Source organism: Sminthopsis crassicaudata, chromosome 1 (genome assembly GCF_048593235.1).
Source record: "Sminthopsis crassicaudata isolate SCR6 chromosome 1, ASM4859323v1, whole genome shotgun sequence".
NCBI classification, from domain to species: domain Eukaryota; kingdom Metazoa; phylum Chordata; class Mammalia; order Dasyuromorphia; family Dasyuridae; genus Sminthopsis; species Sminthopsis crassicaudata.
In genome coordinates, this window is record NC_133617.1 from 495,763,827 (window position 1) to 495,772,198 (window position 8,372).

Sequence of the window (8,372 nt, forward strand, 5' to 3'; positions counted from 1 at the left end):
CTTCCCTTTTGCTCACTAGAAGAAGAAGCAGACAATTTTAGCACGCCCTGATCACACCAAGGTTTTTAGGACCCTGAAACCTAACCTAATTTCCTGCCGAGAGCCTTTTACACAGTACATTGATGGAAGGTGGGGCTAGGTCCTAGGGGTCTCTGGAACCCTATCCTGGACCCCTTACTTTCGTCTCAAAGATCTATATTGACTTCAAATGTGTTTTTCATGTTTTGCATGATCACTGGGGCTATGTGGAAGGAAAGGGGATTTTTGACAACCAAACAATTCTCCATTAAGTATGCAGGGAGAACAATTACTGCTAGCTGTCCATGGACCTAGAGAGATTTCTGTTGCTTCCTAAAGGAAGGGGGATTCACTTCAGGTAAAGGGAAGCAGGCTTACAGATCAGCTGCCCATGATGCTGATTGTTTGCCTCTGACCATGGTACCGTTAATTCTCCAACTCCTGGCTCCTGCATTCCCTCATATAGCTCCCAGGCAAGTATATTCTGACAGGACTGTTAAAAAGGCCTGCACATGTGCCCTCTTGCAGGGGCTTCAAACTGCTTTTGGTTTTGTTGATACCTGTACAAATTGGATAAATAAGATTCTATTTGTAAGACTAGAGATCATACTCACTGAAGGGCACAATGTTCTACCTAATGCACCTACTCCTTTGAGGAACAAAAGCAGAGATTTGGGGGAAACATTCTTGGGTATTTATCCTACGAGAACCTTTATCTTTCTGTCAGGACCTTGCCACTGAAGAAGCCAGTCTCCTAGCAAAAGCTGACTTCTCAGTGCCAGTAAACTTCCTTTTGCTAGTCTAATATTTCAGGTTTGTGAATTCTTTCACATTGGACCTGCTCCAACCAAAGAGGGGTTCCCACAACTCTTTGTCCTGCCACTAACCTCATCAATGTGACAATGGCCTTGGGGCCCCCAGGCCTCCACAGTGCTGTAGTTCTGCCAGAAACCCAATCTGTTCTGTGAGGACAGAGTTTCCAAGACAGATAGTGGGTGTTGGTGGAAGTGAGGTCTGATTCCTGCTCATTGTTTTAAGCAGCAATACCTTATTACCCGCTTGCTTATGCACTTAATCATTAGAGAAATTCAAGATTTAGCCAAGTTCAGGAGTAGCTAAAGTGGTTCCTGAAAATTTCCACTGATGTGCAGGGTTGGCTCTAAATGGTAGAGGGGGGGTTACAGTTGATACTGAAGAGAGTGACCAGCCTGAAGGCCCATGCCACAAAGATGCCCTAGTGGAAGAAATATTTCAGAACTGGGGAGAAGAATCTTCAAACGGATGAAAAGAGGGGGGATTGAATGGGACAGGTGAAGCTTTCTCCAAAAGTCTGAAGCTAGGCCTAAGTCATGTGATCCCTATTTCCTGAGGTCTGCAGAGCTGGAATTCCGATCAGGTCTTGGGCCCAGGTGGCAGGAAGTCATATGATCTCAAGGCCTAGAGGTCTCTAAAGACCAAGATCCTAGGTCAGTGACAGGAAGGGACATGATCCACAGGAAACAGACAACATCATTGACCATTGGTCAATGAGAGTTATTTCCTTTTAGTTTATCCAATAAAAAAACTTGGGTCTTTTGCTATTTCACCAGCTTTACTGCTTCTGGCTTGTCAGGTAGAGCACATGTTGGTACATGAGATGCTTCCCAGGTGTTCTTGGGCCTCTCCCTACAGGGGCTAAATAAATGCTTTCTCTTGGTACCTGAAAATGTCTCTGATCAGTTAATTTGGGAAGGGAGTCTAGCACCCATCCCACACATCGAGATCAGCGCTAGAATCAAGAAGTCAATCCATAAGTTCTTTCTTTCTTTCTTTTTTTCTGTGGATTATTTCTACAATACAAAACTAATTCTTTTATGTTTCCATTTCAGAAACAAAGAAATGAAATTATTCACCTGCCATTTTATCTTTTTGTAAGTCTATTGCTATTGACAATCATTTTTAGAAAGAACCCAGACCTACTTATTGCTTGTTTTCTCATCTTTTTTGAATTATGTTCTAATGAATGAAATCTATTCCTTTTTGTATTTAGAAATTTACTAGGGGGGCAGCTAGGTGGTGCAGTGGATAGAGCACCAGCCTTGAATTCAGGAGAACCAGAGTTCAAATCTGGTCTCAGACACTTAACACTTCCTAGCTGTGTGACCCTGGGCAAGTCACTTAACCCTAGCCTCAAAAAAAAAAAAAAAAAAGAAAAGAAAAAAAAAAGAAAAGAAATTTACTAGCATTACACCTTTTTTGTAAAAAAAAAAAAAAAAAAAAAAAAAACAACTGCAAATGATTTAGATAACAAGTTAATTATAAGTGAATTTATTTAATATTAGATCTCATTCAAAAATCTATCTTAGGAACAGGTCTTGCCATTATAGATTTCTTACAAAATATACATCCCTGAAAACAACATTGCCAAAAGATTCCCAAGGGAATGTTAATCATATGGAATTGTATACATTACTTTTCTTCAGTGTTTTAAAAGCACCACCAGGTGTCAGCATAAGCTAAGCACAAATGGAATACAAGCCTTATAAAATTGTTTCTTTTCCCTTAGTATAAAATTTAACAGAAATCTTAGGATTTATTTCTAAGGAATTTTAGCCCTTATTTTAAAACTTTTAAACTGCTTGTCTTTTCATCTTATTTTCTCAGATGTAAAACTTTCTTATTTTTTGTCTTATGCTCTGAGTGGAATTGTTAGTATATTACTTTGAATTTCCCAGTACAATCTTATTCTAAAGTTATTGCTTGCTTCATTTAGGGTGGGATTCCAACCCTCCCCCCAATTAGTATAATCACAGAAGACCCAGATGTCTCAGTTGACTCATCAATGAAAATAATAAATCAAATATGAGTAAATTGAGAGGATGATAATACTTTTATCCTTTGAAGAAGGTAGATGCCACATAAGAATCATTTTTGTTACTATTCTATTTCTGTTTCTTTTTACATATTACATGAGTAATACATAGAAATGTCAAAAAGACTGATAATTTATTTGTTTAATATCTGGATACTTTGCTGCCATTATCTAGTAATATTTTATCTCTTAGCCAAATGCAGAGGCAGTCAAGTTGTTTCAGTTGATTTTTAGTTGATCCTGGTATTCTCTAAGTAAACCATCATCTCTTCAAAAATTATTTCTTATTTGCCTATACTTATTCCATTACTTTCTTTTTCTTCCCATAATAATTTCAAGAACTAAATCCAATAACAATGGTGAAAAGAGAAAGTTTTGCTTTCATTCTGATTTTAATGAAAAATCTAGCTGGCAATAAGCATCCATTAAGCACTTGCTAAGTGCCAGGTACTATGCTAAGTGCTGGTGATACAAAAACAAAGGAAGCTTTTGCCTTCAAGGAGCACACATTCTTATGGGGAATGACAGCACATAAAAGGGAAATGAAAAGATGGGGAGAAATGTGGGGGTGGAAGAAGGCAAAAAAGGAATTTATGCAGGGATATATTGTAAAAGTCTGGAGAGTAGGAAGCACAATGAGAATGAAAAGCCTGCCTCCTTTCCAAAAATGGAGACCCTGAAAGGAATTTACCAATGAGAGATGAAGACCTATATGGCAGAAGTATGTTCCAAGGTAAAAAAATCTCAGACATGGAGGGGAGTCCTAGGATTCAAAGGAGCTGAATGATGGTGGGGAAATCTGGGAGAGTCAGAGACATAACTGGAAGGATGAAGCTTTTCTTACTAAGTTATAATTCTAGGGAGAGAAAGTAGGGGAGGGATTGAGGGAGGATCCTTCTGTTTATTGTTAAGAAAATGCTATTTGAAAAATAACTCCCCAATAACTAAAATTTTAACAATAAGGGTCTATTTCTATTTATGTGCATTACCTATCCAGCCAATACCAGTAGAGTTGAATTGTTCTATTAGGGAAAGTAACCAAATCTGGGAAGAGGAATTTCAAAGAGAAGTTAAGATAAGAGCTCCACAACTGGCTGTTTGCATTAGTTTGGAGTAGAGTGACTAATGCACAAGCAAACACTTCTGAAAAATTGGCCACTTTAATTAACATTTCAAATGTGAATATTAACTCTCTGAAGTACTACAGAAACCTCAATCTGAAATCTCCTCCCAGAATACTTAATCCCCAGAGAGGAATAGTGTCTTGCAACTAAGCACATTTGTGGATAAGCACAAAAGAGAAGTGAGATATTTTATCTATGCATTTGAGCTTCAAAGCATTTTTATAAGCACTTGTGGGACTATTTACTAACTTCTTACCAATTCCCTATTTTTCAAAGAGATTTGGGCAATGAAACTACTGGCCAAGTCAAGGACTTTAGCAATTTGGCCTCTATCTACTTGATTTCCAGCTTCTGCCCTGAACAAATGCTCAGATCCCCACAGATTGATCTATTGCTCTGAGATCTCCAAAGTTCTGGTACCTTTGAACTTCCTTCAAGGTTCAGATTAAGTAGTCCTTCTACAACAAATTTTTCCCTTGTGCTTTTATTGAGATTAGGATGGGGACCCCAAAAGTTTGGGGTCACAGACTGATGTCTCGAGATATCTCAAAAGAATTTGCAGGCTTGAACCCATTCCAAGTCAAGGGGCAAAGTTTTATTATAATTGTAATGCCAATTAAAGTGGGCTAAGCTCCAGAAGAGACTAGCAAGGAACCAAGAGAAAGGAAATAGATTTACAGGATAGAATTGGATCAGAGCTTCATGTTACTTATTTACTAATTTTATGGCTTTCAGCTAGGTTTGAAGAGTGGTCTTATTCACTGTTGTCTCAAGGATATGGCTATCACTGACCAACAGATTATCTGTCTATCAGTAATGTTTATAGGACTATTCTAAGACCAGAAGACTTTGTAATCATTGATAGACAGATTGAAAGAACAATAGGACTCTATAGTCAGAGAGTCTCAGCATCACCAATATATCTTCCCTAAATCTAAGGAAAGAAACATTATTACATTCTTAGGCCAGAAGATCCTTACAATGAATGACAGATAGATTGTTAGAGCAATAATACTCTAAGGTTAGAGAAGTTCAGGATCACCAATATATCTTCCCTGAAGTCTAAGGGAAGAAATATTACTACATTCCTAGGTTGGTAGACCTTTATAATCATTGACAGACAGGTTGTTAGAATAATAGCACTCCAAGGTTGGGGGACCTAAAAATCATTTCTGTCTCCCCTAGAAGCTATATTGTATCATTTCCCTCCTCAAGTAGTTTGTGCCCAAATTCATTTGGGACAAAGGGACAGAGATCTCATCTTCTGCAGCTGCTTCATGCTGCTAAGGGGTGAAAGCTGTCCCTGCCTAGTGGAGTCCAGACTGGGGAGGGGGAGGCATGTGACTCTACGATGGCAGCAGCAGCATTCAGAAGTGTGCTAGGTATCAGAATCAGTTAGCCAATGGTATTCAGGTTGAACAAATAGCTTGAATTCTGGAGAAAAAAAATCTTACAAATTAAAAATGCAGGGGCCAAATATAAGCAAAAAAAAAAGAATAATTAAAAGTGGCGTTAGTTTAGGGGTTAGTAGGGACAATAGTCAAGAACCCCACCCAGAGGAAGATTTGGGGGTTTAGACAAGGCTATTATGAATATCTTTTATCCAGACAGTTTTTCCTAGGATAAATACCAAAGAACATTTCCCCCAAACCACTGCTTTTGTCTCCTCAAAGGAGTAGAGAAAGGGGTAAAATAGTAGCATTATACCCAGTGAAAGGAGTGCTCAGGTGGCTTAGGATATAAGCATCATAATGTTTAAAAGGCATTAGGCATTGGGTAGAGAGGATGACATGCATAGTGGAGATAATAATTAATCTTAAATGGGTTTGATCTTCTTTAGCAAAAACCCCTGAGCCTTTTCAGTCTTACAAGGGAAGGCTTTTACCCTATTAGTAAAGGTGACAACAAAAAACAAAAGCAGAATGAAGCCCCTGAGAGGGGACATATGTGTAAATCCATCTACCAGTCCTTCCCTAAGTATGAATGCCTCCTCCATATAGGCTTCAGGATGGGAGTGTTTAACAGCCCTTTCAGAATGACTTGGGCACAAATTGGGCATATTTGACAGATCTGTTTAATTGTTCTCCTAGCTTGTGACCAGTGAAAATAGATTTCACAAGGGATTGAAGAGCAATTTTTTTTTTCCCCCCAAATGAGTAGCTTGATGTTGGCCATAGAAGTTCTACTGGCTGGCCTCTGGGTTTAGAAGTTGGTCTGCAGTTGTTTGAAACCACCCAGAAAGAGAAGGGGTGTATCCCCTTTCTTTAGCAAAGAGCTTGTTCCTGGGAGCTATGAAAGAGTGTAGCAGTTAGGGAATTGGGGAATTAAAGATGCCATGCTCAGGGACAAACAGGTAGCAGCACTGACAGCTGAATTTGCAAGCTTTTTTCCCTTAGCCCAAAGTTAATCCCTTTTCTGGTGTCTTTAGTCCATGGATAATTTGAAATAATTATAGAATTTCCCCTGCATTTTTAATGGGGGATTTATTTATTTTTGCTGTCAAAAGTCCCTTTTTCCTATAGCCCCATTTGCACACAAAACATGAAAGGTATATTTCCAGTCACTATAGGTGTTTACTCTCATTCCTTCCCCAAATTCTAAAACTCTGTGAGGGCAAAAATGCTGTGAACCCTGGGGCAGGGGGTTAGAACCACCAATGTTTGGTCTAGGGTGAGTTTAGAGACTTCCTCAATTAAAAGGGCTATGGCAAGTAGTTCTAAGGCAAGAGGATCACTCCCCAAACACCAAGTTTCTTTGAGAAATAAGTAAGGGATCTGGGATAGGGTTCCAGCGACCTCTAGGACCTGGTTCCACCTTCCATCAATGTACAGGGTAAAAAGCTTTAGGTAGGGCTAAGGCCGAGGCAAGAGATTAGTTTAACTTTCAGGGTCTTAATTAGACAGATGAAATTGTGTGGACCTTTAGACAAAGAGACTTCATAGCCCTGCCTGAGGGAGCTGGAAGTTAGCGTTTATATAGTCGCAGCCAGAGATACCTCTTTCATCCCCCTTTGATGGGACTGCAGATCAAGATATCACCTAACTCATATTGGCCGTGTTCATTGGTAGGGGTTACATTCTCCTGCATTTGCTCCTTCAAGGGCAAAAAGAAATTATGAATCTTTATGCAAAGAAAAACATCTTTAAGATTTAAGGTAGAAAACCATTGTGTTCCCTGGGATACTTGTATTAGCTCATGGTTTCTACTGACCATTTGCTCTGATAATAGAAATTTGCTATAAGAGGAAAAGCAGGGACTTGATTATAACAGCATCAAAACGGGTCCTTCAGGCTTCAGCCTGAGAGCACATACATGACTGGAGAAAGCATCCTTAGATCTGTTTGACAGGTGATCATGCAGTAATAATTCCACCTCATAGCCAAATTCAGGAATAATCAAGCGGGAAACAAAGAACCAGAACTGGGAAACTGAGTCAGTAGGATGCCACCTTAAGTAGAGGTTAAGGATGTCTTCCCTACTTTTGCCCCGATAAGTAGTCCACTTAGACATTTCAGGAAGGCATTTTCTGAGTAATTTATAGTATGTTGACAAACTGAATTGCAATTTGGTTATTTTCTAATTTACACAAATCATTTCCCTGAGCCAGGAAAAAGGATTAAGGTGCCAGGTTTTACTGACAGAGCCCTCAGAAGTTTGCCTCTAGATAACTAGAGTTGTTTTTTTTTTTTTTGAGGCTGGGGTTAAGTGACTTGCCCAGGGTCACACAGCTAGGAAGTGTTAAGTGTCTGAGATTAGATTTGAACTCGGGTCTCCTGAATTCAAGGCTGGTGCTCTATCCACTGCGCCACCTAGCTGCCCCGATAACTAGAGTTTTTAAAGTAGTTCCAAACTCTTCTTTTAATACTATCAGTGCAAATAGGTCCCTTTAAATGGGCTTTAATTAGAGTTCCTTTAAAATTACTTTTACTCTCATATCTCAGACAAATTTCCACATTACTTTATACACACATAGAAATCATTTATCTCTTGATCACATCTAAAAAAACCCCATAAAGTTATCAAATATGAAGCAATTATATCCAATAAAGCAGTTAACATTCATATAACATTTTATACTAAGCACTTTTGCATAAGCACTTTTGTGGTCTTCACAACGACTATTATTGCTCTTTACAAATCAGAACACTGGGTAGAGATAAAATAATTTGCCATAAATTACATAGCTAATACATATCCACAATTGAAAAATAGAGATGGTTTTCTTACCAAATGCAGAAGGCTTTCTCACCTCACACTGCCATGTTGTGTAGTGCCAGGCAGTTCCTGGACAGAACCTGCTGAAAGCTGGGGTGACTAGTGCCAGGACATCCCTTTGATGGTAGTTGCAGGTGCCAAGGCTTAAGGAATGCCGACCATGG